Consider the following 21,341-nt stretch of genomic DNA (forward strand, 5'->3'; position numbering starts at 1 on the left):
GTTAGAAAAAAAAGCTACCATATCCATTTTTCCAAGTAATGCGGTTTTCCTGCCGAATCGTTTAACTTACTAAGTAGGGTTAATCAAAGTCTAAAAGTAGCTTCTTAGTGGCAATGATTTTTGTACTTACTTAGAGATAGTGCTAAGTCTGTACAGCCCATAAAGGACACACCGGAAAATTGTCCCGTTCAGCTTGCAATTTATCGGCAGCTAGTTGGAATTGTTCATGTGTTGATTACCCTTTTGATATACTGAAAACTAATACATACATTGTTTAAACTCATTGTAACAAGAACAATATTTATGTTAAGTCTAGATTTTCAGTCTACATAATTTTATTTAAGTGTCCAATCCAACGTCAATTTTTATCTTTGAAAAATACAAAGTTGGGACAAGACGCAATACTCATTTTTAAATGCCATAACATTTTTAAAGGCCTACAAATATTACTTTCCATAATCAATAAGCTAGTGCCTCAGAAAAATAATTAAGTCATTTCATTGTTTGGAACCGCAAAAATTTTATAAATTCCAAGTACAGTTAGGTAGCCTAGGTCAAGTAAATTAATCGAAGATATATTTTTGATGTTTACTCTTTAAACGAGGTGTGTTCAGGAGTTTCGTGTTTCATGACAGATTAAAGAGTAAAAACAAATGCTTACCTTTGCTTTAAAGTTAAGTATCCAGCTTATTTACGTCCATTGCACTAGGCTAGATTTCACTAAGTCTACTGTACACCTAACACTTATTGCAATGAATTAAAATAACGCGTTTTCGCCTGATTTCCTAACGAATTTATAGGTTATAAAAATTAAAACTCACTTAGTGACACAAACATATTTTACATTGATCAGAAAGTTTATTCTTCGGACCACATTTGAAATATTAAATGGAAAACATTTGTTTTAAGTTATTACAGATTCATGTTGTAGGCAGTGTAGCGCTAAAATGGTCCATACATAAGTAGATCTGTCATTTTTTCGCGGACGAAGCGGTTTAGCGGTAAACATGAGATAGATTAGAGAAAATAATTTAACCATAGATAACATATATCTCCGCCAAAAGGTGTTCTATTGGCGACAATACTCAAACTGTCATTGTTCTTAAGTTGGTATGCTTGATCGTCATACAATTTTGTAGCAGATGAGATTATGATAAGGTGTCACATGTTGTCCAATGGTTTGCGGTTAGTAAATACTTTATAAAATCAAATACTTTAAATAGTATACTTTGTAAATGATGAATGTAGGACTTCTTATAAATAAAATGAAATTTTCTTTGCCTTCGAGTCAGGGTAGTGTGGGGTAAAATGGGATAGGTAAACTTTTAAAATTATTATCTAGTTTCTATTTCTATTTTTATTATTTATTTTGATTACTTTTAAAAGCGTTGGCTTTCTGTAAACAATCGAGTGAAAGCGTAATTGAGGAGGAATGAACGAGTGTATGTGTATTGTGTATAAGTTAGAGGTGATGAATGCTTATAGTTGTATGTTTGATAGATTGAATGGCTGGATATGACGGATGTAAGATATGAAAGTGTGTCTCGAATGTTTCTTTTATGGAATGAGTGGATTGATACAGACAGACAGCGCTGGAAAATAGTCAAAACTAGTTTGGTCGGAATTTGCGGGAAACAAACAAGGGGGGGGAATTTTGGGAACACATTAGTCATAAAATTCTTATTGGTTAGGTTAAAATCCAATGGATTCGACCCATTTCAAGGGTAGTTTTTTGTGACTACTACTACACAAGGTAATAAGACCCATACGAAAAACCACACACCTCATCTTGAATGGGATGTATTTGACAATCGACATAATTAAGGGCCAAAATCGTCTAGTGAGAACGAGGCTCTTATCAATATTTGTTTCTCTCTTATATGTTCAAAGATGTGAAGTTTAGTATCATCAAATAATTTCTTCATTAGATCAAGGATGTGGTACCAAGTTGAGATACATGCTTATGTCATTTAAGGTTTGTTTTATAAAAAAAAAAAACACCCCAGCAAACTTTAAGTCAGTATATTTTATTCAAGTATGAGACATGCACCAAAACATGTGGCTGGGAGTGATTAGGTAGAGAAATTGGTTTGAGTTCCGACAATGGAGATTGAAGGCTCTGGACTTATAATGAGAGCTCTAAAGGTTTCTTCGTAATTGCGTGGGAAGTTATTGTGAACTCGTTGAAATTATTACGGTAATTATTCCGGTCCAACAGTGTGGATGGAATGAATATTCGCCGCGACCGGGGAACGAGCTAGCAAGAACGGGTTAGTAGGACCTATCAGATTCACAACCTGATATCCCTGGCGATGCGTGGACTCTGAGAAAGGAGTTATCATGGTTCATTGTCGAGATTCAGATGAGCTGATTTCAAAACTGAGTCGCTAGCAGTTGCATAGTATTGGAATACACACCACACGATTAGAAATGGGGGGATATTTCCGACTGATCTAGAGATATTTTTCTTTTATTCTTTTATTCAATTTTATTGCTTCTTTTGCTAAGTGAGATTGGATTTTTTTACAAACCACTTTGTATTTTATAAAAGAAATCCAATCGGGGGCGAGTTGTAACAGAACAAGCGTCCATGACGAGGAAATGGACTCGTTATTACATATAAAACTTACGGCGAATCAACTTTTCCTTGACCAACTTTTTGGTGCATATTTCCTTCGGGATTTCATTGAATATTTTAACAAATAATATCTGTGATGGTTTATCACATGTTTAGTTACGTCACCACTCATAAAATTCACTATTATTCGATGCACAACTTATTGGAAAAAGCTTATTTACAAACTATATTCACATGGATGGATTGTTGACATTAACAATCTGCTCTGTCAGACGAATGGCGTTCCGATATTGCGTCTTGGTTCCAATTACAAGTCAGATAGGCAATAATCACTAATATTGATTATTATACTTCCTGAATATATCATTCAATGTAACAATTAGGAACAAATGTGATCTTTTATTGCGAAGTTACTTATTAAATTGATTTAAATAATCTTTCACAAAATAATATTTACGTAAAAATATTTATCGATTTACGGAACGCTCCACTATTGAACTAGATAGGCATCAATATCAATAGCTCTGTCTCTCTCTAAAACACGTGCAATCATGCAGATGTTACTACTGATAGGTAAACAATTATTTGCTGAGAGAACATGGACATTAATGCCTAAGGCGTACGACTTAGTAAACAAAACAGTTATGACCTTTTACTTATGAGTGTAATTTAGCGGTTATCCATTGTTATTTGTCGCCAGTCGCCCCTTTTGTCGCCATAGTTGTCGCCAGTCGCCCCTTTTGTCGCCAGTCGCCCCTTTTGTCGCCATATTTGTCGCCAGTCGCCCCTTTTGTCGCCATAGTTGTCGCCAGTCGCCCCTTTTGTCGCCATATTTGTCGCCAGTCGCCCCTTTTGTCGCCAGTCGCCCCTTTTGTCGCCAGTCGCCCCTTTTGTCGCCATATTTGTCGCCAGTCGCCCCTTTTGTCGCCAGTCGCCCCTTTTGTCGCCATATTTGTCGCCAGTCGCCCTTTTTATCGCCTGTCACTCTTTGAATCTATAAAAGGGTCGGAGCGAGCCGACGCGCGGCATTCTTAAAATATATACAAGACTAACAGTGTCCCTGGCTTTCGTGTGTTATACTGGTGAGTGAAGTTGTTCTGCTATTATTTCTCTGTTTGTTTTTACTTGGAAATTATTCTAAGTGATTGTAAACTTTGAAATTGTGTCTTTGTTTGATTGTGCGGGGACAATATCGTCGTACAGTTGGACTTAGACCTGTGGTGGAATTGCTTTACCGTCAGTTGTGGGGTTATTTTAGTGTTCTATTTATAGTGTAGTGTTACATTTAAATTAATGTGTATAGTGAAGTTTTCTGTGCTTTGTTTCATGAGTGCCGTCAAGCAATACAAAGACTGGGTCGATGTATGGCTGGTGCTTGGAGATAAGTCTGTGTTTGGTTTTGTAGGGAGTAATTCTTGCAAAACTAAGCTTAGATTATAGCACGTAAAGGAAACTTCACTCGTTTGTTTAGTTGGTCAGTAAAATTGAATTTAGTAATTTTCTATGGGGTTATTTTGTGAAAGTTATAAGCCAGATCATTGTTTGTGACAGACTGTTGTCCGGCTAAGCGCTTTATACCTTGCGGCTGTTAAACATAAGGCGTTTAGGGGTCTTTTTGTTCCAAGTGGGGACTTGGACGCTTTTTTTATACTTACAAAAGCGTATTTTCTCACCGGTCTCAAAGAGTCCAACTGTTAGATGGAAGTGAGGACTTTCACGATTGACGAAAGACATTAGGAGTAATCCTTGCTCACTGAAGTCGGCAGTATTTGAGGCTGAGGTCCTATATATATTTATATTTATTTACTCGGTGCTCTAGTCCATGCTGGCGTTGGTCGCTGGGGATTTCGGTTGTGATCGATCCACATCTAAGTAAAGTCTGATCGCAGCTGGGTCTCCCTTGTGGCTGGTACTGGTGTGTCCTAGAATACTGGATATATACACGGATAGGGCGATCTACTCTCTGCTACCCTAGCCCGCGGGCAAGAGCAGAGGGGGGGATCAGAACACAAGCCTATAGGTTGCCTATCTCAGCTTCGCTGGCTGAACTGTACAGTTCTAGTAGGGATACACTTGTACATATTCTGAACACAAGATCTATGGTAAGTGAGGGTCTGTGTTTCAGATATGTTAGAGTAGGAAAAACAATAGGATTAGGGTAGAGTCACACACTATTTCTATGAAAGTAGAGTTCTATTATGATTGGTCTTAAATTATAATTGGTCAACGTGTATTGTGGAGAAATAATTTAACTACTACTACTATGGTTTTAATGGACTTTAAATGTGGTGTTTACTATCTTAAAATATGTGGTAAAACTGGTAATTTATAAAAACTTTTATTACTTAATTTATTTGAGTGAAATTAATAATTGTGGTAGCAATTTCTGATTTTTCGGTGTGGCTGCGGGACACTTAGTGTTGCTAACTGGTTTTCAAGGTAAATTCTATCAAGTTGGTTAGGGAAACAAACTATTCCTTGGAATAAAAAGCATAAGTTTGTTATAGGGCCCAGTGGCATGCGAGCGCCGTCCACTGATGGAAAGTCAAAAGCTTAGAAAAGTTAGTAGACTTACTTAGTTCTCATAAAAGTTAGCGACTACTCGGTGTTTCGTTGAAACATTAGAAAGATCGAGAAGTTATGGTCTATTAGCAGTATTGGGGAAAAGGGGGTTTAGCTAGGGAAAAGAAACAAAATAAAAAAGGGGTTAGTTCGTAGATAGATAGCCCTTCAGGCTTACTTGCTTAGGATCCTGATAAAGTGGTTTGATCAGGTCAGGGGTCCCATACCGTATCGCAAGCCCTTGCCCAAGCCGGGACCACTAATAAGGCGTAGCGGATGATTACCAAAATATTTTTTAATATTTATTTCATGTATGTTTCACTCACTAATTTTTATTTTAAAATTTTTTCATCACGTTATTAATTTTCTCACATATAACTTTCTAGGCCTAAATCTGGTAAAATACTCTTCTATAACACTATATTATTATGCTACATTAACCTTTATTCTTCTTTAAAATATAAATAAATAAAATTTTAAAAATTAGTCAAAAATACAGCTGATACTCATTAAAGGATCTGGGTTATTGCGGATCACATCGAAGGGTTCTACTTATTCACGCTAGATGATCACAAGGCCAAATTTACGGGGTATATTTAAAGGGGGGTTAGTTATACTAATGGTTAGTCAAGTAAGTAAGTAAATAAGTAAGGTGAGCGGAGGTTTAGTTACAGTACCAGGGCGAGGACGGTACAGTACAGTGACTCCATGTGTGACTACGGTCGGTGACCGAATTCGACATCAATAACCACAAAATTAAAATTTTGAAAAACCCCCGACCGTGACATAGTGGATCGATTTTCATGAAACATGGCTAAGAACACTCCCGACTAACTCAGCTTTCAGACAAAAAAAAACTAAATCTAAATCGGTTCATCCATTCGGGAGCTACGATACCACAGACACACACACACAGACAGACAAACAGACAGACAGACAGCCGTCGTTTTTGCGTCGGGGGTTAAAAACGTAACCAAACAAATGTCAGTCAAAGTATGCTACTGTCAATAGTAAGAACTTTAAACATTTGGTGTTTCATAACCTATAAATTTGTGATGTTATTGTCAAATACAGTTCATTCAGCGTCTGCGTTCCGCGGTCGTGACAGTCAGACCCGGACAGGGTACGTATCCAACTGCACAGTCGCTCATAAATATCGTTTTCTTAGCTAGCTGTCTCTATCGCTCTTCGCTATAAAGAGCCAGACTGTGTTTTGATCGGCGTCTTTTGTTTAAAAAGTTGATTCTTCAATCTCATCCTGTCAATGAGCAATGAATTTCAATTGGAATGCAAGTTTATCGCTCGCTAAGCGGTGATAAGTTGCAGGCGAGCCAAAACCGAGCCACCTGTGCCGTTAGCGGTGGCAGATGATACTGCACCTGGCACGGACGCGGTCGAATAGTACTCGGCGCTAGAAAATCACAGAATAAGTAAAAGTTTCGCTGTGATTTTGTAATAAGGCAGTCTTGAGTTAATCGAATATTTAAACACATTGCTTTATGGTACTATTTTACTTAAAGTACTGTAGGGCATAACTTGTTTTTTAAAGGTTTTTTTGCTTTTAAACTTTTGTCCGTATCTCTGTCCCGATTTTCAAACAATTTTCAATGTTTAAGACAAAATAACCTTCGTATTTATAATATTAATTCGCTTTTTCATTTAACAGAAGTAGGGATCTAGGGATAACACCTACAATTGCTATTTGCGTAATCCACTTTGCTTTTGACTCTAGCGATATTGTGTTTATGTTCAGATTCAGACCAGAGGATTACCGTGATAATTGAAAATTATCGGATTAAACCACATATTTTCCATTCACCGCACATTTTCCAACAACATAATATTAGTTAAGTATTTTAAATTAACTTTAGTCCGGTGAAAATTTTAATCAGAATCCAGTATCACACAGGTGCAATGAACAATGACCTATTTAAACCATGGCCATAGTATAATAAAGAGTACTATCGTACAGTATGGCTACTCCCGCTCCCCGCTGAAAGTGCCGCCCACCCGCTCTCGGTTACCTCACAGTTACCGCCTGCCAAAAACGCGAACAAGCGGCCTATCATATCTCACACATACAAACATGGTACGCGTTCACCTACACGAGCTTAGACTGTGTTCTAGGAACGCGCCTCTTTCATATATTTGATCGCCAGTGCCCGAGGTGTGTCATGGCCTAGATAATCTTATCATCCAATTAGTTTAAAATCTTCAATTGTTTCTCAATTTATAATTTCAAATGCAATTGTGACCCACACATAATACAGTCCAGTTCAAAACAGTATAAGTAGATAAGAGGCTTAATGTATGGAGATACAGGTCACATTTTGCGATCACCTAGGGATTCGTAGTATTCGATATAATGCTTCGTCCCAGTCCCACAGCATTTATTCAGGATACATTTTGTACTTGACCGTTATACCTGAATAAGCCACAGTTACTTGTTTATAATATAAGGGGTCATAGACAATTGTTTCTTTACAGTCGCTTCATTTTGAAGTAAAAGGGGAGAAACAGTTGATACGAATATGACTTTATTTAGCGGCATATTCTCTTGGTTTCCTTATAAAATCTATTTTAATACACTTGCGTCCTCCCTTATAAATATTATAGTATATTTCAACAAGCTCGCGTCTAAGTACAAAATCCATCGTAAATAAGTAGCATCTCTCGACGCTGGCCGGATACAAATCTATCAGGTTTAGAGAGTACGTAGCCAAATGCACTAACGCTCACGATAATATCTGTTTCAAAGCTAATCTATCTCTATCGCTCTTGCGTATTGGCGCGACAGAGCCAGACTGCATTTCTGCAGAAGACGTCGACGACTGCCATTCGGCTATGCCGAGTGCAGTTTCAACGCCACGGCTTAAACCAGCCGTTGAGAGATGTGTAGTCTTTGTACTCCTTACACGTTTCGAATGTAATACATAACAGTGTTTATGAGGGTATTTATGTAGCGGTACAAGTGCTACATGGCAACACTTCCAACAGGCACCTGTTTCGGCAGTTCAATTATTCACACCTGCAGGGTTAGCACAATGTACCCGCGAGAGTATGTCACTGCGAGGTAGACTACCCATCCTTATGTGATTAATACAATTAGAAGAAGACATGTGATCTATCTTGCGGCGACATACTCTGACGGCAATCATGTGCTAACCTTGCTGATACTGATAATTTCCTGTCAATTTCTGGGATCGGATGTAGCAACGGTACAATAGTGTGAAAGGACCCTATTTGTTTGAGGAATTCATAATTTTATATCCTCGATGAATTGCCAATTTCAGGCAACAAGCGTGGAGAACTAGGCACTTGTCAGTATTATTTTTTAAATTGACTAAAATTACATTCCGCTATACATATGTATATGTAGATAGTTGTTTCGATTTGCGACGCCTAGCAATTTGAAGCTCTCAAACTGGTGTCTTACGTAGGAAGTTTAAGTTATGAGCTTGAATGATTGTTTATAACCAGAAGCTGATTTTTCTGTAAATATAAGGAACACACAGAAATGCGTCAACGAAGTAAAAGAATAACAAAATTACTAAATAAACAGTATAAATTAAATACAAAATCGAATAATGATGTTAAGCAATTGCTTCTGCTCCTGATTAAACGCAGTTACTCTGCGGAACTAGCGCTGAGGGATGTTCGGTCTAAAGCTTATCTGCGCTTTGTACTTCAAGTTACAGCACTAATAAATTATACTCGTAGCATTTGCAGAGTTTGTGTAGACCCGTAGCTTATACTGGCTAAACTTTGATGTGGAACTTAGTGGCTGATCTCGTCTATGTCAGCATTTAGCTCGTTATTTGATCACAGATACGTGTACATTTCTACACTCAAAACTGGATTCGAAAGAACTTATGATTCTAAATCAAAATGATAAAAGATGAGTTCAGAAAACGAACATTTGAAGTATGCTCATTCGATCCTTATTAGTTGTGATACCTATTACTCCGACAATAATGTAGCGTCACGAAGTTAAAAAGAGACAACAACGTAAACCCTTTTTTATGTAAGAAAACGGGACAATATTGCCACTTTTTAATTTCTACTAAAAAAAATATAATTTAAATATATACAAAGTTTAGTGTACAATTTCATGTAGAAAAGTACGGACTATAAGTATGTTCACGCCGAAAATATACGTTTTTCTTAAAAATCGTATGCACTATACATATTCTCCCCACAATCCAACAAGCGTGTACGAAATGAATTCGACAAATCTAGGATAACCGCGTTGCCTGGTGACCCACTAGTATTATCATGTCCATCTAGATTGGATCCTTATCCTTCCGCGGCTTTGACGTTTCACTTAGCTTTTATGCGGACATCGGAAAAATGCAATGTCGGGATTGCAGTTGGAGATGTACGAGTACCTATCTAGAAACGTCGATTGGATAAATGTAATGTTTGCATTGAAAACCTGGTAAACGCGTAGGTGTATCTGTATAATGAGAAAAAATAATGTTTTTCGGAGACACAAGCTGTTACGTAAAACAATACACATTTTTTTGTTAGGTTACCCATCATATTTCTGTATCTCGTCTAGGTATAAGTCGCTTTGTTATACTTTGTTTGAAATACGTACCTACTTATACAAATGACAGGGTTGAGTTGATGCGTGGGAAGTCCTTTGCCCAGCAGTGGGACACTAAATTAAGTTAGTAAAACATTCTATGGAGCCATAAGTATTTATTTTTTCAAGAGCACGTACCTAGTATCTACTCTGTTTTTTAGGATTTTACAAATCACAAAATTTAAGCGTTGAACTCATGTGACCGAGTAATAAAGAGTAACCATGAAAAAAATAAGACAATTGTTTCATCAAAATTCAGTGATGTGCACAAACACAAGGTTCAATAGAAAAAAAGCAAATATTTACAACCAGGGAATGAAAGGCCCGTTTCGATTAGAACCGTCTCTTTCAACATCAGATCTGGCTGTATTCCCAAATGGGATTCTTTCACATGCATGATTATTTTAAGCGAAAATGTAATATCTAAGCGAAAATGGCGGTAGAAACACCAACATCGTGCATTTATTAAGAAAAATATCTTCTTCTTCTTAAGGTGCCATATCCTAACGGATGTCGGCGATCACCATGCGAAAATCTTCTCTGTGTTTAGCCACTCTACTCAGAGTGGTAGCATCTGCAATACCGGTCCAACTCCTTATATTGCCACACCATGATGTTCTTGGTCTTCCTCTACTTCTCTTTCCGTCCATCTTTCCCTCTATAATGTTTTTCAGTAAGGCATATTTGGTGTTTCTGTAAATATGTCCAAAATATGCTGTTTTTCTTCTTTTGACTGTCAATACAACTTCCGTTGTCTTTTTCATTCTGTCCAATACTTGTTTGTTAGATATCTTATCTACCCAAGATATTCTCAGCATCCTTCTGTATATCCACATTTCAAATGCATTTAGCTTGTTGACTATTGATTTATTTAGGGTCCATGCTTCCACTCCGTACATCAGAATTGGCAGAACAAAACATTTAACCAGTCTCCATCTCAGATTCAAGTTTATATCTTTATTTGTGAATAATTTTTCCATTTTTATAAAGGCACTCCTGGCCATTTCTATTCTTACTTGGATCTCCTTTTTAGGGTCCCATTTTTCATTGAGCCAACATCCCAAGTACTTATATTTTTCAACCCTTTCTACTGGTTTACCATTTATATTTAGGGATTCATCCTTTTCTTGTTTTTTACTAATGACCATGTATTTAGTCTTAGATATATTAATCTTTAAGCCATATTGTTCAAATTTAGAATTTAGTCGTGATAATAAAAAAATTAGCTCATTCATATTATTTTCTATTATTGCTGTATCGTCTGCGTATCTTAGGTTATTTATTTTTGTACCATTAACTTTAATTCCCATATCAACGTCTTCTAAGGCTTCTTGGAATATAAATTCCGAATATAGATTAAACAGAGCTGGAGAGAGTATACATCCTTGTCGTACTCCTTTTAGAATATTTAGGTCTTTACAGTGTTTTTGACCTACTTTTATGTTAGCTGTTTGGTTCCAGTATAAGTTCTTTAATATTCGTCTGTCTTTCTCGTCTATATCAGTGCGTTCTAACAGTTGAATTAATTTTTCATGTTTGACATTGTCGAACGCTTTTTCAAAGTCAATTAAGCATATATAAGCGTTTTTATTGTGTTCCAAACATTTTTCTATCAGCACCTGAATGGATACCAATGCTTCCCTGGTTCCCAGACCGTTGCGAAAACCAAACTGCGTAGAGCTAATGTTACTATCAATTCTGTTGTAGATTCTTTGATGTATTATTTTCAGTAAGATTTTAAGAGCGTGACTCATTAAGCTAATCATTCTATAGTCATTACAATACTTAGCACTGGGTTTTTTCGGAAGAGGTAGAAAAGTAGATTTTAGCCAGTCATTAGGGATTGTTCCGGTATTGTATATTAAATTAAGCAATCCAACCATCACCATTACGTTATTATCATCTAATAATTTAAGCAATTCGGCAAATACACCATCGGGCCCCACTGCTTTTCCGTCCTTTAGGCTCTTAATGGCCTTCAAAACTTCTGATTTTATAATTGGCGGTCCCTCCGCGACGTTCTCGGTGTTTTCCCTGTGGACATTCGATCTGTTGTCATAAAATAGTTTTTCTATATATTGTTCCCATGTTCTGCCCTGTTCATCTTTGTCTATTACTAAATTATGCTGATCATCATATAGTTTGCTAATAATATGTTTTCTGTTAGTTTTAGTGAAGTCTTTTATTTTTTTGTGTAGGTTAAGACTATCATGTTTAGCATCCAGCTTTTTTATTTCATCGCATTTATTTTGTAGGTATGAATCTCTTTCTTTCCTAATTTTGTTTCTTATTATGTTATCCAACTCTTTATATTTCTTCTTATTTGTATCTTTATACTCTTTCCTTTCTTTCATTAAATTCAATATATCATCTGTGATCTATTCATTATTACTTTTAGGTTTTTTAGAGTATCCCAGCTGTGTTTCAGCCGTATTCAGAATTACTTATACTCTTCAATTTTTCCCAATGAGATTCAACTTCTTGTTGCTGGAATTCCGAATCGGTAGAAACCATTTTATATATTTCGTTGTTTAAGTAACCCTTGGTTTTATTCTTTGTATCTTCATTCAGAAAAATATCAGACGACATGAAAAATAATCATATTGTAATAATATTATACCTACATACTCGTACAGTCGAATTCATAAATACATGCATTTCTTCACCTAAACTCGTTGCAATAAGGTGACAAAATGTACACATATTTACGAACTCGACTGTACATGGAACCTAATATAATTATTTGCAGAAAACGTAACATTAATTTCATATGGTAAGTAGTTATAATTTTCTTACCGTTTATCGTTCTCCTCCAACGATTATCATATCATCAACTCGCAGACTAAGCTCCGAAAAGTTTATCTTAAAAAAACTGACTGATATTTGCCGTAACTACCTTTCTATCTTGCACCCTTACTAATTTTCCATTCATAGGTGTGTTAAAAAAGAGCAAATATATTTTTAAAACCAGGCGACATTTCCACGTAAACATTTAACGAATGGAATCAAACACATTCAATCAAAGGAATGAACTATTCGATTAAGCTGCGTAGTCATCGTTCACGGGAAAATAACTCGAATGCTGAAAATTAATCAATTCAGTCGAATCTGCTCATTAAGTATGGTAATTCGTGATCAATCATAATTATAATTATGAATATTATGATGAATGTGTTATCATATATTTTATGTTGATACAATAATAAAATGGGTGCCCAACTGCCCATCTATTGGCAAAATTCCTCAAATCAAATATTTTGGAGTTGTAGTAGATGAGATACCTTCTCATCATTATCCTCCTTGCGTTATCCCGGCATTTGCCACGGCTCATGGGAGCCTGAGGTCCGCTTTGACAACTAACCCAAAGATTTAGCGTAGGCACTAGTTTTTACGAAAGCGACTGCCATCTGACCTTCCAACTAAACTAATAGACCTTATTGGAATTAGTCCGGTTTCCTCACGTTGTTTTCCTTCACCGAAAAGCGACGGTTCGAACTCGAACCCGCGACCTCCGGAACGAAAGGCGCACGTACTTACTTAATTTCTAATTTCATTCACAAGGCCTGGGATCTGCCTCATCTGCCCAATCCGCTTTTAAACATTTTTAAGCCACCGCAAAATGTGGCCGGATAGAGATTAGGTCCTTTGTACGCTTTTGAGTGGTAGATTTTGTTTTTGACGTGTCCGGTATACAGGGTATAATTTTTATAGACAGGCAGACAGCATTATTTAAGGAGAATGATAAGTAGCATGATTTAATTATATCCAAAATTTCCATAAATTATCGACACCAACGGCCGGTTTGACGGCCGGTCTGGCCTAGCGCGTAGTGACCCTGCCTGCTAAGCCGCGGTCCCGGGTTCGAATCGCGGTAAGGGCATTTATTTGTGTGATGAACACAGATATTTGTTCCTGAGTCATGGATGTTTTCTATGTATTTGTATATTATATATTTATATCATTGTCTGAGTATCCACAACACAAGCCTTCTTGAGGTTACCGTGGGGCTCAGTCAATCTGTGTAAGAATGTCCTATATTAATATTTAATATTTATTTAAACGAACGTCGACGCATCAGAGCAAACCATGTCTCGAACAGGCGCAGCGGCGTATGCTCACATGTTAAATTTTTTCGATACAGAATCGAAATTTAAAGTCTAGGTATACTTGTACGTAATATGAAATTGTGATCGATGCGGCAGAAAATCCCAATCGGCTTTTGGGCTTGTACAGACATAACAGCCGATGTAGGCTGTAGACTGCCTCCTCAGGGTACCTCCTTATTTTAAACATCTGCAATGATGTTGTGACTAATGATAACGATGATTATGAAAGCAGATGTTTTTATTTTTTACATATCTAGCCCATCATTAGCCCGAAAATATTGTCAGCAACAAAATTACACCCTGTATGCCCATTATAAGTAGGTCAAACTTAAACCACTTTGTGCTCCATAATTGCTAGCTATCTTTAATTCATTTTGCTATACGGGCGCGGATAAAGTATTCAAAGTGACCTAGAATAGAATGAAACTGTCACAAAAAGGCTTAATTTATTTGACGAAGATAGAGCTTTATAACGGAATCTTCCATTTAGTTATTAAGAAGATTTTTTAGTGATTTTAAATCGTATAGTATAAGTGTAGTTTTAATAGCACAAGTTTTCTATAACCATTAGGTTTGAGATCGTGAACACCTATCAGTTTCATCTGGACCAAAAATGTCACAGAAGTGTGAAAAGTTCAAACTTACGATCGCGAATTGTCCGGAAAACTTACCTGCAAAAAGAAATAAACAAATTAGACATATCATTAATTGTTCTAGGTATCAATTTACACAGTTATCAGTAATCTACGTCAACATAAAGTACAAAAAGTGGCTAAATTATTACCACTTATCACACTTTAGTTATCAATCAATTTCAATTATTTAAGTTTGTACCCTGACATGGGAATGATATTTATCTAAATCACCTATAGTTATTACTTAGAATTCGCTTGTTTCTGTTAGAAATATTTAAAGAACTTTTGTTATAATTTATGAGGTCCAAACCCAAAGGTTTCAGTAATAAAACCCGCGGGAACTTCACAAGCATGCCCTACGCACCCAAGACAATAACTTAGAAAAGTTGTTGACATAAATTGCACCAGCCGGGAATAGAACCCGGGACTCCGCGGTACGGCTGTTAATTGATGGCCGAACTTGGCAACTTCGTGAATGGTACGCGATTTGTGACCCATTTTCTCGAATGGAAACAATGTGCCTATAACCATTATACATCTTTGATAAATGTAATCAGATTTTTCAATGATTAGTTTTCATATTGTTATATAGTGTCTGTTCGGAAAATCAAGAGTTGAGGACTGTCTTTTCAAAAGGACTTATTTTTATAATTCAACAAGGTTTATTTCTCTAGGAAGACATAGATAAAAATAACTTCTGTTGACTTATAAAAATAAGTCCTTTTGAAAAGACACTCCTCAGTTGTGGAATGTATTGGCTCCATACATTTCACGACTCTTAACTTTCCAAACAAACTGTAACTGTGACGAGAATTGATGATTGCAATGTAATTATTTTGCAAAATATAAATAAATACTCTTGAATGAGTAAGATTGTTTTTTTTTTTTTTAATTATAATTGAGCTTACTCTTGGCCACAGACTAGCAAAAAGCAACGACTACGATGGAGTGAGCTCGCCCAGAAGATGCCTTTTGTTACGAAACTGTCGCGCAAATATGCAAAAGCGATAGAGATAGATATCTACGAGCGTTTCTTTTCGTGAGCGTTTCATGAGCGTTTGTGCTATTCGGCTACGGGGCTTGCTTATACGATTGGAAATCAGATTCCCTATGGCAGCTTAAGTTCGTATCCTACCGACTGCGCCATATAATATAAAAGTTGTTATTGTTGTATTAATAGTTTTGCTGCTGTTATTCTTGTATTTATTTAAGTTTTATGTACGAAGAGTTACACGTTAATCCTAAAGCTAAACACTATTAAAACTGGTGCACACAACATTATTTCAGCCCCCAAAACATCCACAGGTGGGAGTCTTAGACTTTATTCGCAATCGCAAAGATTTTTGTGACTTTTCAAACGTCAGTTGTATGATAGACACAATAGGTAGTTACTAGTTAGTATTTGCATCCTAGTTTCCCAAACATAAATGAACGTCCTAACCTAGATTGCATGTGTGTGTGTGAATGGACTCGTTAGAACCAACTTAATTACTTCTCACATGTGAGTTCGTTACCAATCTGTCTCGTTCCGCCTGTTGACTTTACTGACAATTCGCGTCCGGAATCTTTCCAAAATTGCAAAATTTTCAGGAGAATTCTGAAACTTTCCTCATTTTTGTATGAAGACTGATACTTTCCATTTCATATGAAAATCCCTATACATATTTCTTGTGAAACAGTCACGTTTCCAAGAATTTTTCATAATTTTTTGGAAAGTTTCCGTAACTTGCACATCAGTGCGTACATGTATAGTAGTGACGTGTACAGTGATCTGTGAAATTGTATGGAAAAATTATGAATGAATTTATTTATAAATTCGCCATGCATTTTCGCAGCTCACTGTACATGAATTGAAGATTTCACGATGCATTTTTCTACACTTTCTATCGAAGTAGAAAGAACGTTCAAACTTGTGACCTAGCGACCGATAGGACAGACTTATACTTATTTTCTTATCCATAAGTAGATAAAAATATTTAAAGAGATTTTGGGTGGAATGAATGACTGCGAAGTCAAAACTTCTTCCGATAATAATACTATGAGAGTTTTTAATGGTTCACGGTTATTTTTATTAGACTTATATGACATCCACCCGCCTTCGTCAGTTTTTCGTGATCATGATGCATGCAACTGCGTCGAGATATCGGGTGCTCGACAAAAATCAAAAAGGTAATCACGGTCTATATCCCGGTCAATATGTCTAATAATACTATGTACTATTATGCAATTTTGCATACAACATCACTATAAGGGTTCCTTTTGTACCTATTTGATACAGAACCTTAATAACAAAGTTGTAGTAGTAGTAGAGGACTTGTTTTTCTCTGTAGCTAGCAGTACATAGGTACTTCATTTTCCTAACTAGAAAACTACAAATTGCCAACTTGCTCGCAGCCCCACAAGCCAAAATTCCTGAAAACAGGGCATGTTAAAAACTGCTTCAGCACAGTCCACTGGGAAGGCAAACTTGTTTGCTGTGAAAATTTAGTTTGTTGCACTTTGTAATAAGGTCCAGTTTCATAGGAAGTGGTGTGTATGGGTACTAAATAAAGGCTAGGTCACAGGAAAGTATTATTCATGGCGGTAACAGCTGTGAGCTGGCCACTATATTCATATTCATATTCATACTCATATATTTATTCATAATAGTTCATATTATATGTCACATACATTTTAAATACAACTATTTGCAGAATTGTATTCGTAACATTAAAATATTTTACATACTTATTCTAAGCTTAGGTACTTATTTGGTACTCTATAAACTCCTTAAAGCTGTAAAAAGTGTGCTCGATAAGCCATCGTTTCAGTCGCGCTTTAAAGCTCATCAGTGACGGTGCGTTTGTGACATGACCCGACAGTCTGTTGTACACAGTCGGCCCCATCACATGCGTTACTTTGGCAGATTTACTAAATATACTACTGGCCTTGCTGTATAGGCAACTGCAGGACCTACTTAGGTTACTTGGTTGGTAGAATATCTCGTTCCTATATGCGGATTCTTTTCATTGTATCTAAGAAACTATATTAGGAAACTCTAAGAACAAATTAAATTACTTTCATAGAAAATATTTTAACTTGTTATTTTAAGTAGTAACACTACTATTATGTTCTAAACATTAAATAAATGTCATATACAAAGAAAAAGAGACCAAAGCCTCCAGTGCTCCAGCTCGGAGCACTGGAGGCTTTGGTCACTTTTTCTTTGTATATGACATTTATTTAATGTTTATATTAGGAAAGATCTTATTATGACACAATTCGGCTATAACTACTATAATTAGTATCTTCTCGTCTTTAGAGTCACCTCGTATGTAATTAACACACTCCATACTATACTAATATTATAAATGGGAAAGTGTGTGTGTCTGTTTGTTTGTCCGTCTTTCACGGCAAAACGGAGCAACGAATTTACATGATTTTTTAAGTGGAGATAGTTGAAGGGATGGAGAGTGACATAGGCTACTTTTTGTATCTTTCTAATGCGAGCGAAGCCGCGGGCAAAAGCTAGTTTTATCATAAATTTACATAGGTTAGACGCTTAATAATAGTGACTAAACGGTGTGTCATGTGGTCACAACTTAACAAACACAACTAAAACAATAGTACCTTAGCTTGTTGCAAAACTTGCACAGGTAAATAGTACATTGCTATAGGTACAAGCGCGATAAATAAAAATTTACTGTAAAACATTGTAACATACATGTGCGGACAAGTAATTCGCACATGTATTGTAAAACGTACAGCACATATAGCCATTTCAATCATGGACATAGTTGCGTAATGAGCTCATTACCTAACAAGTGCGGTAATATAGCGCCATACATGTATGTCAAACGTTATTTTTTAAACCATGAAAACTATGAAATCGCCTGTTACTTCTTATTCGGGGGTAGTTTGGCGGGAACGGCCGGCTATAAAACACAAGCGAGTACCTGAGTAAGCCATTCTGTTACGAGCATTTAAACGAGACGGACCCCTAGATTAATCATTAGTAATTTTTCTTATTCTTTATTTCAGTTTAACTTCTTGCGTATTTACCTATTGTAATATAATTACAATACAATACAATACTCTTTATTGCACACCTCACATAGTGATAATAGTAATTGTGAGGTGTGTGGAATAATGCCGATAATAACTTCTTTCCAACGAGTTATGGGTATCCCAGGCGACAGGTGAGATTGCATGCTTGCGGAATGTAAATGTTTACGGAACCCGTTTTATCCCGTGGACGTAATAACGGGATATTTAAGCCGTGAAACGACGCAGTTGTCGCGGCTCGCTTTATTAAATAAAATATTGTTTCTCATATATATGCGAATGTTTGAAGATTTTTGCATTTCATTGTCGGAGGATAAGTTGTCAGTGGTGTTTATATTGTTTTTGAGATCTTGAACCACGCCTCAGGGACTATGGATACGATCATCACTTTATAACTCATCATCCTCCTTACTTTATCCCGGCATCGCCACGGCTTTTGGGAGCGTTGTCTATTTAATTGAGATTAGTCTGGTTTCAGTCAAATGACATCTCGCATATTACCTCCGGAAAACTCATTGGTACGAGCCTGGTTTCGAAGCCGCGACCTCCGGATTGGAAGTCACACGCTCTTACCGCTAATTATGTCTTTCAGACCCCATAGCCGAATGGCATTACTGCGATGCGAAACGCTAACAAAACGCCGCAGAAATGTAGGCTGGCTCTGTGGCGCCAATACGCGAGGGCGATAGAAATAAATAGTTATATTATCGTGAGCGTTTATGCTTTCAGCTACGCACACAGTTTCTATGATGATATTGCAAAAGGAAAACTTGAAAAAAGACAAATAAAAGAGGAAAAGAAAGGAAGGAAAAAATGTACAAACTAAGGATTTCTTCCGGAAAATACTAAAATAAAATATGTATATCGGAACAAAACTTCAATTAATGCTGACTGTAACACACGTAGATGATACTCGTTTATTTTCTTGTTTAACTTTATAACGTAATTGAACATTCGTTCTCTTATCCAAGTTTTGTATGAAAACAATTTCCGCTGCTTATTACAGCAGCAGAATGAATGTAAATTATCCTCGACCTCAATAAAGTCTTCGGCAACGTTCAGAAATGTTCTACATTTCACTATCATCTCCTTTATATCTTGAAGATATTCCGATAGCTGAGCGAGCACATAGGTTTCTAAGCAATCTAGATGGCGATTCACAACTACAGTCATAGGGTCTAGCCTAGTCTAGTCAAGAAAACAATCGCTAATAGAAAACGCCTAGTATATGAAGTATTTATGAATCATGTAGTCGTCAAAGCGGGCCCCAGGCTCCAAGGAGCTGTGTCAAATGCCGGGATAAGGCAAGGAGGATGATGTATGTATCCAGTTTTATTGTACATAAAAACCGGCCAAGAGCGTGTCGGGCCACGCTCAGTGTAGGGTTCCGTAGTTTTTCGCATTTTTCTCAAAAACTACTGAACCTATCAAGTTCAAAATAATTTTCCTAGAAAGTATTTATAAAGTTCTACTTTTGTGATTTTTTTCATATTTTTTAAACATATGGTTCAAAAGTTAGAGGGGGGGGGACGCACTTTTTTTTCCTTTAGGAGCGATTATTTCCGAAAATATTAATATTATCAAAAAACGATCTTAGTAAACCCTTATTCATTTTTAAATACCTATCCAACAATATATCACACGAGTTGGAATGAAAAAAAAAATTCAGCCCCCACTTTACATGTAGAAGGTACCCTAATAAAACATTTTTTTCCATTTTTTATTTTTGCACTTTGTTGGCGTGATTGATATACATATTGGTACCAAATTTCAGCTTTCTAGTGCTTACGGTTACTGAGATTATCTCTTCCAGTTAACCTTTGAGGAAGTGAGTAGAAGCGAAGTATCTAGATTTTAGCATGGCGAACTTATCCCTTAAAGAGATCTCTTCCAGTTAACCTTTGAGGGAGTGAGTAGAAGCGAAGAATTAGATTTTAATGGCAAATAAATGTTGGTGTTCTTAGCATTTGTCATCCCAATACCTTCTATTCGTTTGGTATTTGTCGATGTCAATTTAACTGGGCCTCCATACAATATTATAATATACATCTCGTGCGGGACAGTACCAGCTTGTCTAATTTTTCTAATGAATACAATAGCTAATTGTATTTTTTTTCTAACTATTTTAAATTCAGGTGTCATCTCGTGTTTTTATGTTTTAACTTAGAGACGGATCAGACGTGATGTTTCGAAAAGGTACTAAAGGTTTTGCAACTTTGAAACACCGTTCGAGTTGCCCTCGCTCGTGAAGTCAATGACAATGCAGATCTTCATCCGCCATCAACAGAGCCGAGATAATGAGTTTCTACGGCTGTTTAAATACAGAATACGGATACAGGATGTTTTGTTGTTTTCATTACTAGGAAATATTATGGTGTAGAATAAACAAAAGCACATTCAGGGAACCTATTAGTTAAAAAATATGAGTCGTATGTTGCATCCATTGTCATCAATACAGTACGAGTATATTAATGAATGACTTAGGCATTAAATATGCTGCTGGTAAGTTACTTTAAGTTTGTAAACTAACATAACCAACCACAAAATTTTAATTTTGCAAAAACACCCGACATAGTGGACCGACTTCCATGAAACCAATAACACTACCGACTCACAGCTTTCAAACAAAAAAAAACTAAACATAAATCGGTTCATCACACCCAGTCGTTTTTGCGTCGGGGGTTAAAAATGACAAGTCCAAAAATTCATAAACTATTTAGTATGTACGTATTAGGATCAATGGAATTTTAAAATGTTGCAAAGATTAATTTGATATTAAGTAATCACGTATTTGCGGCCACGTAAATTTCTTCAAGGAATTAAAGAAA

At 36.4% G+C, this 21,341-nt stretch overlaps 1 protein-coding gene across 2 annotated transcripts in view; it reads right to left on the reverse strand.

The window, feature by feature from the left end:
• Positions 1-21,341, reverse strand: part of LOC125225734 (neurogenic protein big brain) — a 206,366-nt gene that overhangs the window by 82,534 nt on the left and 102,491 nt on the right. The window lies entirely within an intron of this gene.

Source organism: Leguminivora glycinivorella, chromosome 4, assembly GCF_023078275.1.
Source record: "Leguminivora glycinivorella isolate SPB_JAAS2020 chromosome 4, LegGlyc_1.1, whole genome shotgun sequence".
NCBI lineage: Eukaryota > Metazoa > Arthropoda > Insecta > Lepidoptera > Tortricidae > Leguminivora > Leguminivora glycinivorella.